This window comes from Lissotriton helveticus, chromosome 7, assembly GCF_964261635.1.
Source record: "Lissotriton helveticus chromosome 7, aLisHel1.1, whole genome shotgun sequence".
Taxonomy (NCBI): Eukaryota; Metazoa; Chordata; class Amphibia; order Caudata; family Salamandridae; genus Lissotriton; species Lissotriton helveticus.
The window spans coordinates 1115890869-1115908272 of NC_136068.1; the positions used below are offsets into that span (position 1 = coordinate 1115890869).

At 44.5% G+C, this 17404-nt stretch overlaps 1 long non-coding RNA gene across 1 annotated transcript; it reads left to right on the forward strand.

Moving 5' to 3' along the window:
• Window positions 1-13757: 13757 nt before the first annotated feature.
• On the forward strand, window positions 13758-15183 carry LOC144767264 (uncharacterized). Its single transcript, XR_013598125.1, has 5 exons — window positions 13758-13834; window positions 14260-14320; window positions 14405-14509; window positions 14594-14704; window positions 14969-15183. It is a non-coding gene; the product is annotated as an uncharacterized LOC144767264 (long non-coding RNA).
• The last annotated feature ends 2221 nt before the right edge of the window (window positions 15184-17404 follow it).

Here is a 17404-nt window from a genome sequence, read left to right on the forward strand (position 1 = left end):
GGCTAGAACCGGCCACGTGGCTCCTGGTTTACCTAGTGGACCGAGCCTGGTGATGTGATTTTTATGTTTTAGGGCGCCTTTAAACCAGAGCAGGTGCTCTTGGTATGTTAGTGGGATTTCAACGTCCTCGAAAGGAGCGTATTCATCCGGAGGTTCCTCTATTTTGTAATAGTGGAAGTCTTATGTTACAGCGTTTTCTGCTGGAAAGTATATCCATGAATAGAATACCTCTGTCTGCCGATATTCATGGGCCTCTACCACGAATATGACCGTACCACCTTGTGATGATAGTACATTTTCTATAAGTTTAATAGTTATAGTTCTTCTTACATTTGCCGGGATGATTATTGCATCCTGGTCATTCTGTTAGAGAGTCGTGTCATCTAACAACAGTGGAGACGCTAAGGCATCTCTTTCTTCATCACCTTCCGGCATTTTACTGACTGAAAGGTTTTTGTTGCAGATCAAGTTTCAAGGAAACAAAGATTAGGTGCACAATATTTTGGAACACTGTATCCTTCAACGTTGACTAAACCAAAAACTATTACACAGGAATTTCTTCCTACTAAGTTCCGGCGGATTTGAACCTTTTACCCACTCCACACGTCTATTGGAGTTTTTACGGGAAAAAGGGTCTGTGTGAAAAAGCACGACTGAGTTACTCTAATGTCTTGCGTTAGATTATCGCCTTACCAAACGTTGGGTGCCATGTAGTGTAGTTCCTATATTCCCAATAGGCTCTGCGCATTGGAATAATATAAACAGCAGTGTAGACGTAGGACTGAGGTCGACTAGGTCTCTACTGACTATATTAGACTTAATTAGTTTTGCCAGCTAGCTCAGAGGTCACTAGAAACTTTCTTGAATGTTCAGGAAAGAGTTAACTCTCCGGATTTAGACAAGAAGGGATTAGCTTCTGACAACCGCATAAACATGACAACTTTGCTCCCTCAGAATAAAGAGTGTATCTCTAGAGTCGTGTGAAAACAATAGACGGTTATTTCACTCAGTCAATCGTGCATACTTAGTTTCACCACAGTGCAGAGAAATAGAGAGACGGGCGTTTTCAATAAAAGGTGTTATTTATTGAGCAGTCTTCTTTCTCATGCAAGAGAAATTAATTGCCACAATTGCAATACTTATCATGTAGTAAAGTGCGTACAGTAAAAGGAGTATTATGAAATAATACTGTAAAAGCATTGATATGGTTTCTTAGCCATATGATACTTTAAAATGGATAAAATATATACATACATAAAACATTGACTAACGTACTCAACTAAGATACGCCTACCCCGGTGTACCTGACCTAAGCCTAATACGTGGGAAGGAGTAAGTAAGTAGCAGTTTTAAGTTAAGTTGGTTTTTGCCAAGGAATCTGAATCAAGAATTCTCTTAAGGATTTAGTCAGCTCTGTACCTTGGTAATAGAATGTAGGAGGGCTTGTATCTATCTCTCAGGACTCGATCTCCCAGCAACCCGCAAGGGTAACTGGAAACACTGTATTTTCTCGGCTGGAGACAAAGACAGCGTCTTTCTCAGTGCGTCAAAAGGGAGGGGCGGTGTCCTTCGGCTCCTTGCATCAGCTGGGCTTCGGGCAAGTAGATAGCCGCTCTGCTCCAAACTACCGTGTGTTTGCTTAAGGCAACGTTGGTATATTTATACCTGAAAGGTGCCGGGTTTGACGTAAGGTTGGACATAAGACGTCACCAAGAACTAACAGTTCTTTCTGACTCTAGGAGTTCTTGTGCAAATCAAAACAAGAGCAGGGGGATTTCCCGGGCTGCTGGAGGCTTGGTTTGTTTAAAGAACGCGTTGTACTTTCTAGGAGTCTAGGGGAGTAGCCTTGCCTAATTTGGACTGCATGGGCTATTACTAAATATGGATATGATTCTTATGTCTTTATAAGGATATTATTTATTATAACCATATAAGGGCATAAATCGGAAATATCGAATTAGGGTCCTAAATAGAAACACAACATTACAAACATTAACTACCAATTACAAACATTAACTACCAATTACAAACATTAACTACCAATTAAATAAATTAATTGCCAATTACAAATATTAATTACCAATTAAATCAATTAATTACCAATTAACATTATTATTTGCCAATTAATAATTAATTAAAAATACAAAAATTATCAATACCAATAAATAAAAATAATTTATTACTTAATTACAATTAAAATACTTCCCACCCAATTCCCCTATAAACCCACTACCCTCTACAGATTGTAAACGCAAAAATTAATTAAAATTAATGTATAATTCCTAAAAAGTAATAATTAATCTAATATAATTAAATTACTTCCCACCCTATTCCCCTATAAACCCACAACCCGCTCCGGTACTAAAACATAAAATTGACTTAAAAATAACATTATAAATATATGAAAATAGTTCACATATAACTTAAAACAAGTAAAATACTTAACAAAAAGCATATAACACATACATATTAAATACATACTAAAATACATAACAATAGTACAAATATCAATATTAGTAACATCGAAATTATTAACATCGATATATTTGATATCGATATTACTGACTTCGATATTACTTACATCGATATAAAAAAAATCGATATTACTTACCTTAGTGTCGATATTCTGTCCAACGATATTCTTGACATCGATATTCTTTATCTTCAATATTTCTAACTCGATATTTGTGTAGGTCGATATTTACAACCCAATATTTTGACTGTGTACCGGTAAGGGGGATACAGCGGGAGATATTGAGAGGGGATTTCGCAATGGTACCGATAGATCCAGGCCTTCTTGGATTATTTGAATCTTATGAATAAAGAATTCAGATAACTCCTCACACCATCCTGCAGAGGCTGGAGTGGCCTTGGCTTCCGCACAGGGTAACATGAAGCTTTTAACAATAGAGAACATTTCTTTTCCGTTGTTATTGGCCTTCATTATTCTGTCAGTGTAGAAAATGCTCTTAGCTTCCCTGACCGCTGTATAGTAAAGTCTCTGTGCTGCACCCAGCTCGGACTTAGCAGCAGGACAATAGGCCGTCCTCCACTGACGTTCCAACTTCTTACAGCCCTGATTCATCTCCTTTAAAACAAGGGAGTACCAGGGCTGAGAAGGAGAATGGCGGTGAACCTTGGAAGAAAGAGGTTTGCCAGAGGATTCGACCCCCGGCTGACCCATGTATTAAACCGGTCGACCGCCTCCTCCAGGTTGGCAGCAGGGTCGACCTGAGAGTGCCTAAGGGCCTCCATTAATCCCAAGGTATCGACCTTACGGGTGAGGGGCTCGGATGGAGCAGGTTGCCTACAGGAAGGTTTCCCCGTATTCCAGGAGAAGGTAATCAGGGAATGATCAGACCAGGAAACAGGCAGTGGATCGTCCACATGCAATTCAAAGTTTGAACAGACTAGGTCAATCAGATGACCCATCGAGTGGGTGGGCTTAGTAACCCACTGGGTCAGCTGTGTCAAGGCCAAAAGGTCCAGTAGAGCCATGGTATCGGGGGACTCCAGATTATCCAAATGAATATTAAAGTCGCCCAAAAAGAGGAATTTAGGGAAACGCAGAGCCCGACCAGCGATAGCCTCCCCCAGAGTCTTTAGGAATGCACCAATCTGGCCGGGGGGCGGTAAATCAATGTGCCACCCAGCGTAAAATGGGGCGATAAGGTGAATGAAAAATCCAGGGCCTCACCCTCTGAGACCTCGATAGAGGCCTCACATGCGAAGGACCTGTGATCTCTGAACCCCACCGCAGTCCCCCCTCTCCCCGTCGTACGGTCCACGTGGGCTAAGTGATACCCCCTGGGGACAGCAAGTTCAACCACCGGCTCACATGACTCACCAAGCCATGTTTCGGTGATGAACAAAGCATCAAGCTTACAATCTACAATTAGATCAAAAATGTTTTCTGCGTGTTTCACCATTGACCGGGCGTTAATGAGGGCTGCCAGCACGCCCTGCTCCTGCCCCACTATGCCTCCTTCATTAAAGGAATCAATAGCCAGGTGGAAGCTGCAACGGTGGCACCCACCAGCCAGATCAAGAATAGCGTCGCAGTGTTTCTGACCTGTGCTAGTTACCGGGTCCATAGATAGCAGCTCATCGCGAGTATAGGCCAGCCGGCACGCCATGGCTATGAGAGCAGATCCGGCAGTATGACTGGCCCTGGGCCCGGCCGGGGCGCGGATGGGCTGACAGGCTTGCCTTTGGCGCGCCGTCGGCGCGCCCACTGCGCGCTCGATAGCTCATCTGTTTTTAAAGGGGAGAGGAGGCAACTAGAACGCTAACCTCAGCCACCACGAAACCGGAAGTTGACTCCCTCCACATCAAACGGGACCAGAGAGCCCGAGGTGGAACAAGGAGTGCAACCGGCTAAATTAAGTGACAAATGTAAGTAAAATCCAACAGCTAAAATGAGTTAAAAGTAACTTTCTAAAAATTGTATTTTAGCAGCAACAAAGAACAGAATCGTATTTTAGCAGCAATAGAATGGCACAGAAGACATATATTCTAAAAGTGGTAAAGATTGGAAAGCATTCACTAGCAGGCACTTCCACACGCGCGTCCGCTCATCTCTAGTGTCCCAACCCTGGACACTTCTGTTTGCATGTTGGCTGACCTCTGGACTTCCCCCGGCTCACTCTATGTTGCTCATCAGTTGACTCTGTTATGCATGTGATTTCTGTTTCCATTGCACTGGTGTCCAATGTCCAAGTGGTTGCCAGCACCAGACATTCCGTGCGTAACATCCAGTACAGGCGTCACTGTACATGTGGCCCTGCCAATAAAGGGGCAGGGACGCATGTGCCCGTAGCCATTTCAACATGATATCTACATGTGTCCCTGTGGTCTTGTTATATGCATGGGGGCTCTGGGCCCTACGACATTACATTGTGTTATGAACATCGGATGCAGACATATCACCGCATGTAGCAGGTTGGAGCTTGGACATGTAGCTTTGTCATCACCCACTCAATTTGTAAGGGGAGTGGTCAGGGCCATCGTACGCAGAGCCAACATGGGTGTGTGACTGCTTTTAAAGAACCCCTGGGCGTGGTTCTGTACTGTGAATGTGCATCTATATGTGTCACTATGGCAGTGTGGGTCTCCTTAGTGGGGTGTGAGTGGTCCCTGAAGGGTGATAGACACCTACGCATGTGTCCGGGTTCGCATTCCATGGGTTCGTCACCCACAACACCTATTGGGCCACCTCCTATTGGCGTGCTGACACATGGCATTGGGGTGCCATGTTTAGGTGGGTGAAGTATCATGAGCCAGCTGTGCTTGCGGGTGCTTCCTGCTGCGTGATCTGTTGCAGGCTTGGTGTTCTCCTTTGAGTACCTTGGCTGGCCGGGTCCTGTTGGGGGTTGCGTGGTATATTCATGGGCTGTTGTCGGACGTCAGTGTCGACGATGTGGTGGTCCTCTCCGGCATCACAGATGTGTTGTATTCTGCACTCTGCTGAAAGTGTTGTGTGCCCCTTTGCCATGTGAAGGGGAGATGCACGTTGACTTTGTGTTGACATGTATGTTACCACAATGTGCTGGTTTGCATGCAGACTGTATGGCAATGTACATTGTGGCTGTTTGGGGTGTGCTGGATTCTTCTGCGGGACAGTGTACATTTGGACTACATGACGGATGTGAGGTTGTATGCGTACATTTCCATTTCACTGTTTCTGGCTCTGTCAGATGTAGTAGGCATGTTTCTGTGCATGTGCGGAGCCAGTTGTGTCCTCTGTTCTGCAGTGTTGTCTATGCGCATAGTACCACGTTGTCGTCAATGTGGCTGTTCTTGCTATGTGTGTGTCCTGCAGTGTGCCAAGGGGATCTGGGACATGATCATCCTGGGTGATTGTGGGTGTGCAGTGTGCTACACCTCGTTGTGCATGTATGACATTGTGCCCATCTCCCCAGTCCCTGTTCGTTGCACTCCCTGTTGTTGTTGTGTCAGGTCCTCTCGAGCTGTGTCCATACTCCCTACTCCTTGCACCGTCTAAACACTGATGACTGTGGCCTGGATTTCCTCTATCTTCTCTGGTGGCACTGGACTGCAACCTATTGTCGCTGTTGCTGCCTTCATGTTGGCAGCGGGTTGGTGCCTGGTTTAGGTTGTCACGTCATGCCGGCGCCTATTGGCCTCCGCGATTGGCCTCCTCGGCACTCCAACTGCAATCCAGGTGGTCTGGTAATGGGTCAGTTGCTGATATTGTTCTGTCACCTCTTTGATGCTGATCTGGTTTTCCTGCGGTCTGCACCCCGTCTTCCTCTCCCTCTTCTCCTTGGCCTTCCCCGACCCCGTTGTTCCTTGCTGGTAGTATGTGGGGGTTTTGCGGTTCGAATTGTCCTCTGTGCTAGGCCAGGGTGCATCCATGTTGCTACGTGCTTTGGCTTGTTTCTGGGTTTTTTTTCTGTGGTTTTTATGGTGCATTGTCCCGCCAGACGCCTGGGATTTGCAGGCCTGTGGCTGGTTTTTGCTACTTTTTGTACTGGGGTTAGCCTCATCGCATTTTTTTTGTGTTCGCGTTTCGCATTTTTGCGGTGTGGCGTTAATTTTCACACGGACATTTGACATGTGATCTGGTGTCTATCGCATGCTACCGCCGCGTTGTCAATTCCACGTTGACACAGGGTTAATTTCCCGCAATGGGCTGCGATGTTAAAAGTTGCGTTAAGCTCCTCTTGTGGTAGTTATCACAAGTTCTTGTGAATATACCCCTAAGTGTTTGCCATTACATGCCAAAACCCTCTAATCATGGAGGCTAGGATGGAAAAGCCGGCGGTGGAGGATGCGGTCTATTAATCTCCCATGCGCAGGCATTAGAGAAAGTGAAAAAAATAATAACATTTTGAAGAAAACAGGCAAAAATTGAGAGAAACCTGCAAAAACGGCGAGAGTTGATGGCTTCTCTTATCAGTGGTTGTGCAGGCAACAGTCAGCCTTTTCAGCATGAGCCTAGAGCACCGCATGATGGATCAGAGAGTCAGATTGGAGCTACAATTGATTTTGCTGACTGTAAGTTCAGAGACGTTTAAAGCATGGGCAAAGTAGGCTCTGGCCCAGGGCCCCAGCCTTTCAGGGGGCCACTGATAGAGGCAGCTCTGTTTTGCAGAGAGTCTTGCCCAGATGACCTTTAATAATTCTTAAATAGATTTTTTAAATACCGTTTTCCTTTCATTTATTTTTAATGTGGGTGATATTTGAAAGTCTATTACAAACATTTTGCAGAGAAATGTGTTTATATTTCTTGTAACATCCATAGAAATTTTCTTTTAGATCAAAAGTGGGCCTCCTATGAGAAATGGGAGGGTGTCACAGAGATTATTTGCAATAATATTAATGAGCTGCTGCTGTGGTACAATATTGAAAACACACATCACTATCCCTGATTATTAGCTGTAAACACATTTAGAATTTGGACAAGTGTGCCTTTCCACTGCCATGAAAGAGCTGAAATTAGATCATAGATTCAAAGCTGTTCTGAAAAGGGCACCCCCAACATACGATTGGCCCAGGGCTCACAAAATCCTTAAAATCTCCCAGCGTATGTTTATACACAGGCCAGCTGCAGTGGGCGGCTACACTATTTGACAAGATGGCTTGTTTGTGGTATTTGGAGGAAGGCTTCTCTGTTTCCCATACTATTGTTTTCAATAATATATTACATATGTCTGGTAAATAAGTTAGCAAATATGTTGTCAGTGTCTCCTACAAAAATAGTAAAGTGGTAAAAGTAAAAATTAAAATAGCTCACGATCCTGTCCCTTTTAGAAGTACAATTGCCTGTTGAGAAATCTCCGGCTGTCACAATATGTATTCCATTTCTGCATAACGAATTATTTCCCAGATTTGTTAATAGCTTCGCATTGGCAAGTGTCTTTCAAAGTTTTTAAGAGCGCTGTCAATTGATGCACCTGCTGCAATAAAGACAAGAAGGGGTGGACTCTTCTCCTGCCAGTAGGTCGATTGGTCCCGAAGCGGCCAGGGACATTTAGTTGAGAGGCTGTGCCTCCTGGGACTGGGCCCAAACATGCATAGCGATCACTGGTGACAGTGCGAGCAGAACAGAAACTTCTGAGGCTTCCCCTTGTCATCCTGCTGAGTATAAACATATCCCTCCGGAGCCCCTAGGGCGAATCCCTAACAAAGACCTACACTAAAGCAAGTCTCCTTCCCTGCGGACTGTCAAGCATAATACCCCATGAAGCAGAATTATCTCCTTAACCTCAACAAAGAGATCAACACCATACATAAATGTAGGGTCCTGGTGTCTGCACCGTGCAGGTGGCGACCCCGGGGTTGGGGGTCACCACCTGCACAGCCAAGAGTGGGCGCATCCCCACAATGGCGCATTCTCGGGCCATGGCCCCATATGCGGTGAAGTGTGAGTTCCTCGCCTGTGTACTTCGAAGGTGGCCCCTTTAGATAAGAACTTTCCAAACCTTTTTTTTTTATAATTAACTTTATTGACTTTCAGATCAAACACATTAACAGCACAGGACATTTGATTGATATTACAAGCAATGACCGAGAGGGTAGGAGATCAATCTATGTAACAGACTTCTCTTTTTGTCTCCCCAACTGTAAATTCAGGCCACGGATGAGCGCCACATCATCTTGGCCGAGTGCAGGGTGATCTGTTTGATCTCCTCTTGAGTGATCATCAGTTGCCTGTCTCGGTGAGCATCAGGGGTTACAGTTTGGGTAGTTTCCAACCGTATGGCTTGGGCCTCGAGGAGGATCAGGCACTCGGTTTGTGCCAGGCGCTTCGTGTGCACCCGGCCTCTTGCCACGCCATGGATGGTGGCTTTACCTGCTTCCCAGAAGGTACTCGGGGAGGGGACCGGTCCGTGATTAGTGAGAAAGTAGTGGCATAGTTCCTCCTCTATAGCCAGCTTAACCTCTTTGTCCTGCAGGAATCACGTGTTTAGTCTCCACACCGCCCGCGCTGCCTCTGAGGTCCCACCCAGGTGTAGGGATAGGGCTGAGTGGTCCGAAATTCCCAGGGGAAGGATAACTATATTGGACACCTTCTGGCAGTCAGAGCAGGGAGAAATATCAGGTCAATGCGTGATGCGTGTGGTGGGCCGCTGAGGTGTGAGTGTGTTGGGTGCCACGCAGATTCCAAACCCGCCAGACATCACACAAGCTGAGCGTGGCCACCCAATCTGTCAGTTTCGGTGCATGGGTTAGCCTTGTTAGGGAAGGTATACCCGTTGCATCCAGCGTTGGCTGCATAACGGCATCAAAGTCTCCCCCAATCACTCTCTGTTTCAAGGGTAGGGAGGAGAGTGCGGCTGTGAGGTGGTGCAGTGTGGAGGCAATTTTAAACAAACAAGGGGACCCGAAGAGTAGCTAAGGACCCCGGGTATCAATTATTATATAGAACAATGGTCCTTAGGGAACAAGTTCAAAGAGCAAACAAATGCGATATAGACCATAATGGGTACTATAAAGTGTCAATGCCCAGCCGGGCAAAGAATTTTAATATGCAGATAGAAATAAATTTGTAACAATGAAAAGAAGGAAGATACAATGGGACGCAATCCTGCACCCGATTAGGGAGACAAAAGAACGAGCAAACATTAAGCATACAATGAACAAGAAGGACACAGGCAGAAACTGGAGCATTGAAAGCTTGAATTTAGCATACAGTGAAACAAGCTAACGAACATAGTAACCACGTTATTCATACACATTGGAGGACAGTGGCACTATTTAGTACGTCGACGACTTTTCGATCCCAAGCTCATAAATTAAAGGGATCATCATCAGGACTAAAAGAATAATTTGCCTGGAAATTAAACACAATGCCTATTGGGAAAACCAGGAAGAAAAGAAAACAGGAGCACCTGTCAAGTATATATATGCAAAGGACATGTTTACACCAATTTCAAGCATGCCCATGCAACATAATTCTGTGACTTACATATAAAGAATGGTCAAAAAAGGGGCTAAAAGTTTAATGCTAGCGGTGGAAGCAGTTGTGATTACTGAGGATACCGGTTTGCTGAATGATCTGACAGGACGTGCAGTCGTGATGAATACATCATGAATGTGGGCTCATGCAGGATCTGCCAGACACATTTGACCAATAAAGGTCATGTGACGGCGAACATGCGGCTGATGCATGAAAAGGTTTCGTTATAAACCAGATAAAATGAAGGCGGGTTGAATGCGGTGCAGTGGGATGGAAGTGTACTAAACAACGTGAATCTGAACGATTAAGAAATCGATAACTGGGTGAGCTGTGGTCATGCAAAACTGGCGCGAGTTCCGAGATGGAACTGGGAGAGTGTGAGAACTAACCTCATAGGATCGAGGGGGAGTTCCTACGAATGGAAAATGTCATGGATATGGTGATAACTGTAAGAAAATTGGGACCGTTAGCGGAGACCCAAAGGGGTAATTGTGAGCCCATAAGTAGCTAGTGAGACCGTGAAATGGGGATTACCTTATGGTCAGCAATGGAGTGGCAGGAAGCCGCGAGGGGGCAAGGTACGTCTTAATGGTTTTGAAGGAGGAATTTGGCGGAGCGTGCCCGATTGAGCATGTGGCTACCGTCCGCTGTGGAGAACAACCTCGGGTTAGATTGGGAGTGAAGGAAAAGCGTGGGTGAAAAGGCAAGAACCCAGCAACTAGCTTACCGTGTGATAACGCTGGCGTGGGTGCGCCTGTAGTGTGGAGGCAAGCGTGGCAGGTGGGACATATATGGATACTAGGTTAAGGATGTTTCCCTCTAACTTCCCAGTCACAATCACAAACCTGCCCTGGGGGTCCGTCGTGACATGCATGGTCAGGGATGAAGGGAAGTCCTCACTGCGTTAGGATTGCAACCCCTCATGAGCCGCATTCAAAACCGGAGTGCCACACTTTATCAAATCCATATCTTGCAAGGAAGGGGCATTGGGTCCCAAGGTGGTGTGTCTCCTGAAGTAGGAGTATGTCGGGCAAGTGATGCTGGGTGTATCTAAGGACTGCTGTTCTCTTGATATGGTCTAGTAGTCTGTTCACATTCCAGGACAAAGCATGGAGGGGCCTACCTAAGCTGCACGACTGCATCAAGACTGGCGTTCCCGATGAGTGGGCCAAAGGGTAGTGAGCCCCAACGGGGCATGAACGGGGTAGTGCCAATGCATGCATACGGTGAGTGTTGCACGTTTGCATGTTCTTGTGGTTTCAGGCCGGTGAATCAGCGTGGAAGTGCTGTCGGTCGATAAAAGAGGAGACCCTGACAAATGAAACTTAAAACAACCCAGAGGACAACGGTCCCCTCCCTCCCTCCCTTCCCCTTCTCCACTTTCCAAACTTCAACTGGTTTTAACCTGCATGCCCAACTGTTGCTACAGCTGAGTCCTTCAGGATTCCTGAAGCCATGGGTGGATGCCGAGCCTGCTCCGATTGCCTCCAACCGCATCGGTGTGACATTAGCCTGGCAACGAAGGACAGAAGGGCTCAGTTGCCCGGTGCTAAACCAGCGGTAGCCAAAAGATATACATCAGCTACACATAAGGTGCCCGGATCGAAGATATAGAGGGCAGACGCGATAGCATGCACATGGACTCACCATTTTCAATGATGACACCTCAAGTTATTTATGACCTAGCCTAACCATCAGTGAGAGGACCCCCCAAGAACATCAACATCTGGCGCACTAACATGCATTTATCATTACAGACAGGTGTAGAACAATATGAGATCAGCAAGGAATACCAGCCAGAACACCTTTGAGGGTTTAAAGATAGAGCTTTACCGTGATCTATCCCAGTCACCCTCCAAAAGAGATGCCTGCCCAAACAATACGATTTTTCAACATGGCCATACCAAGGTTCACCTCCTACATTCTCCCTGGACTGCCTATGGAACAAACCTATCCCATGCACTCAAGCAGAGGCAAGGCGATTACCTCATCCTCTGTGCTACCAGGCAAATCATCATTGCCAGGTGAGGGATGGATAAAACTCAAGACCATACAGTCTGGCTACAAAAACAATGGGAACTCATTGACATTGACATGGGAAAAAATCCAAGAAACCTGAAACACAAACCCAATTTGTTTGACAAATGTGGGAGTACTGCATAACATTTGTCACAAGAATTCAAGGATCTCACCTGACCAACATAGCTGTAGGTTTTGAGACTCACCAGCTGTGTCGCAGCTAGCCCTTTGGCGGTCTCTGCTTTTGCCACTCTGCGATGGCCATATTGAAGAGCAGGAAAAGGGGGGATGCTGGCAGGATTCCACCTATTGCCAGCTGCAATGGCTGCATTGAAGAGTGGGGTGGGTGGCCATTGCCGCCACCGGATGGCAGGTAAGAGCGGGAGGAGCCCCCAAAACTCATGCCGCTCACACTGCTTACCAAGCATGAATCACCTCACCAGATCAGGTTTGGGAATGAAATACAAATGGGGTTGCTCCTTCCTCTTGACTTTTATATGGAACACCATAATACATTCAATCCACATCCCTCGCAGAAGTGCATATTATTCTGGAACTTGTTGGGGTATCCAGCGTCCACCCCCCCCCCATCCGCCGGGGACCATAGGGAATCTGCAAGCAAGTGGTATGGATAATGGATTACAAGATCCACCAAGAAAGATATACACAAGCCTACTCTTGATCAGAGCCCCTGTGAAAGGAAAACAGTGATCAATCGACTCCGTGGACATGAAGTTGAACCAGAGATCTGACTCGACTTCCTTTGCAGAGTGCAGTCAGTCCTTGTGAGGATCCCTACCACAGCAGACCTGCTGGATGTCTGTGCTCTCTGAATAAGCAGGTTGTAGGTATGGGTCTGAGCCAGGGAATGGCCACTATTATCATATTCCTCACCTCAGTCAGGACGGAGTCAAGAGACTTTGATAATGAATAAGCCCCCCTGTTGGTTCTGATGGTTCCACTACCTCATCACATCACTCATATCTGTTTTGTTCTTTTCCATGTAGGGAGCTGTTATGTTAGTTATCTTATGCCCAGTTTGTTACTCCCCCCTCCAAGGTTTTCAATGGACTCATGTACCACCAAGGGGTTTGCCCTTGGCCCACATAAGAAACTTCTCCAATAGCAACAGTGTGTGGCCCCGCAGGCCCAGCAAAGACCTCACACCCATCCATGATTAAAGCACTCGGATTGATCATCCCTGCCAAACACCGGCTGCATTGGCAATGATGCTACATGACTCCAATTGTGACATCTGCCTTCTTCAGGAGACCCACCTCCTTAAACATGACTGAGACCGACTAAAGTCAAGAAGGTTTCTTAGACAATACTTCTCCTGAGGCCCCAATAAAACGCATGGTTGCTATACTGTTTTCCAATATATTTAAGAGGATAGTGCTGAATACAATGGCGGAGATACTACAGACCCCAAGATGGCCACTATGTATTATACATTATAAAACACTCGATATATTGTGAAAATCGAGGTGCTTTATATGTACCTTCACGACAAGCAACGTAAATAATAAATTAAAAATGAGTCTCAAAGTATCGAAACTGACAAAAAGAGAACATTAAATTGTTAATAGACCGGAGAGTGCTTTCCATCACTTCCGGGTCAATCTCGAAAATTGTTTAGTAAGAGTCCACGAAAATAGGGGATAAAAGGTCATATAATAGGACCGTAATACTATATGATCATATACCAATCCAAATTATTAAATATAATTAAATCCAATATTAAAAAATACTGATTACGGTAACCCGTTTTTTGACTTCCTGGTCAAAACGGGAGATGTCAGTATTTAACCACGGCAGGAATATCGGGCCATTATCACGGACACAGAACCCCGGGACGTTGGAACAAGGAGGCCGCATTTTATTTAAAAGGTACGTTCAGACCGCCACACGCTTTACTATAAATCTGAAGAAACGCGGGTACTATGATCATCGGCATCTAAAATTTGTCGAACTACTGAAAAAACTTAGACGCCCATCGCAGTATGCCCGAGTGTTTTTAGCTTAAACAAAACCTGACAGTCATTCGATGTAGTTTAGACCTGTATGGTAACTTAGCATTAAGCATTTCTGTAACTCTATTAATTTTATTAATCTAAGTACTAATATAACGGTAAATCTGCTTTTGAGAATGTAAAACGAAGATATATACTCAAACTAACGCTAGAAAAGCAGGTAAAATTGTAAAATATATACTGTGAGTTAAAACCAGACATCGATGATATTGATATTTATTTAACATAAGAACAAAATTAGGAAGATACATCTCTGATGGCATTTCCGTATTCCTATTTCAGGAAATGCAGTTGTTTTTATTTCAATTTTCTACACTCGTACTGACCCTGCATCAAACAAGGGGTGAGTAGAGGCATTAAAAAGAGAAAGAATGTTAATAAGACAACGTTCACACAAGACAATAGATATATGGTTTATTCCTATTAGGTACTCTCATTGAATAAAGAGCGCCCCTCATCTATATTGATGTACCTACATAATCTCGTGGTGGTTCCAACGGTCCGAAGAGAGTAAATAAATCCATCTCTTTAGGTAATTAAAACCATGACACTCTAGACACGGACCCGAGAGATTGTATGATAATAGTACCTAATTGTAGATCTTTGTTTCTATAAGGCACAAATTATAACGTGTTACAAGAAACCTGAAGAAAAATTGAAGAAATTAATAAACTAACCCCCGCCAAATAAAAGAAGAGGGTCAAATTGAGGATTTCCATCCCACAAGGTACTTATGACTATAGTTTCAGACTAAACCAGAAGTCTTACTGTCTATCAAACTAAACAATGAGTAATGTAAAAGAGATAGATAATGAGAGTAAACTCACAAGTGTCTTTTTTGAGAGAAAGGGGTTGGATGTATTGCCACCTCTGCTAACCGTAGAATGTGTTTTTATTCACCAGAGAATACGTTTTAGAATGAGTAACCATTAGAAAATGATTACTGTGCACTGTACTATATAGGCATCTAAATAATTGTTTCTACTTCTAGATTGTACATCGTGGAATAATTTTGTCCTGATGAAGGTGATAAGATTCTCAAACACCGAAACGCCGCGTAGACTGTCCTTTGTGATTGCTTTTTAATTCAGTTGCTTTTTAATTAATTGTGTATGTTTAATGATGTTTCTAACAAATATTGTGTACATAGAATGTAACCCATAGGGAGGTTTGAATAAACATGTTTTCTAACTTCTAAAAACATTATCCCCTTTTTGGAAATAAGTTTTTTATCTTGTATTGTAAGTTTTATTTAGAAATATTTGGCCTTAAGGTCCTGTTGCCTCTACAGAATACGTACAGTTTTATAATTCAAAAGTAGTGGATAGAACACCTAGAGGATAGATATCAATCCTTTTCTCTCAAACCTTAATAAGGATCCTAGTGACCACACCGCAGGGCCTTTCATCTTATCCTCGGAGATACTACAGAGGCTGTTGTCTCCACAGATCTCCATCAATGGGCATACACTTACCCTAGATGCAATATATGCCCATAACGAACACCAAGAGAAGTGTTTATGCAAAACTCTTTATGTGCTAACATATCTCGACAGAGAGATATTTGTGGGAGATTTCACTCTTCTCACTGATTTTGTACGAGACAGGTTGGCACAGCTGTTGGGTCAGTCAGGGGTTCTATCCAAAGACGGGGTTAGATGGCTATCAGACATAGGTTTGGCAGATATTTGGTACTCTCTCAACCCCTCTACCAGGGACTATTCTTTTTTTTTTTTTTTTTTTTTTTTCTGCGTCTCGACAGATCTAAGCAAGGCTGTATTACTTTCTGAGCTCCTCTCAAGTTCAGGTTGCTGATCCACGAGCAGAGATCAGGGTCTCAGCTTCGTTGGGTCTTTCCGCTATCCTGATTTCATTCAGAACCCCCCATTCGCCAGCCTCTCGCCACAATTGGCGACTAAACGACAATCTCATTAAGATCGACTTTGTTAAAACAGATATTTGAGGGGTGATCCAACAATTTCTACAAATGAATGACAGCCACAAAATTCACATATCTAACTTGTGGCAGACCCTTAAAGCAATGGTCCGGGGTGTATTTATAGACATAGCCATTAGACTGAACAAAGACCGGAGAGATAAGAGACTAGAGTTTGAGGGGAAAGTAAAAGACCTCGAAGCTGCACATAAGCAAACAGGGGTGAATACGACCTGAAGCCATATGTCACTAACCAGGAAGCAGCTTAAAGTGCTGGATTTCAATAAGACAGAGTATGCCCTCTTATGCACAAAACAACAAATGGTGGCAGGTAGATTGCTGATGTGCAAGTTACGGGCTAAATTAAATAAGGACAGGGTTGCAGAATGTACCTCTATGGATGGGAAGTAGGCCCAAAATGACAAGGACATCGCTCAGGCATTCAGACGCTTTTATGGTGAACTTTTTGCAGCAGATGATGGGAATGTAGCCGAGATTAACCGATACCTCTTTACAGTCCAGATTGTGGGGATTCTGCCTCACTAAGCTGCTTTACTTGAAACAGTTATTTGAGTGGAAGAAGTGATCACAGGTATAGCCAAACTCCAACTCGGTAAGGCTGCAGGCCCAGATGGGCTTACACTGGCGCGAGCCCCACTTCTCACACGCCTGTGAAACTCCTTTGGAGATACAGGAGAACTCTCAGACACCATGTGTGAGGCAGACATAAGTGTAATCACTAAGCCTGGGAAAGACCCTAAATGGTGCTCTTGCTAAAGACCCATATACTTCTTGAATATTGATGCCATGCTCTTCACTTGCATTTTGGCTAGACTCCTTAAGCCATGCATGCAGGGTCTGATAGACTTGGACCAGACTGGGTTTATCCCAGATGGGAACTATAGAGATAACACCAATAAAATCCTTCATATTCTTGATAAGGCTACTGCTTAGGTAAACGAGTACTCCTCTTGCCAATTAATGCCGAGAAAGCATTCAACTGTGTCCATTGGTCCTTATTACAGAGAGCCCTTGATAATATCGACCTTGGTCCAAAATGTAAACCATGGATCTGATGTGGTTATAGTCACCCTAGTGCTAGAATACGAGTCAATGGGATTCCATCACAGCCCTTCGTGGTACGCAGAGGCACTATCAGTGGTGCCCACTGTCCCCATCCTATTCACCTTGCAATTGGAGTCCAGTATACGGAGCCCCTAGCTGAAAAGACTATATCCAACCCATCAATCACAGGAGTCACTACAGGACGGCACATGCATAAATTGGCTCTTTGTGCAGACAATGTTTTGGTTGGCCTGTCAGACTCACAAGGCTCTCTCTCTGCATTAATTTCAAACTCGAGTACTTTGGCTGGTTATCATGTTTCAAGTTGAATATTCAGAAATTGCAAGTTCACTGTGGCAGTGACTGGGACAAGTACATAGTATAGCAGGAGTCTAACTACAAGAGTTTGGGAGATTTATATGATATG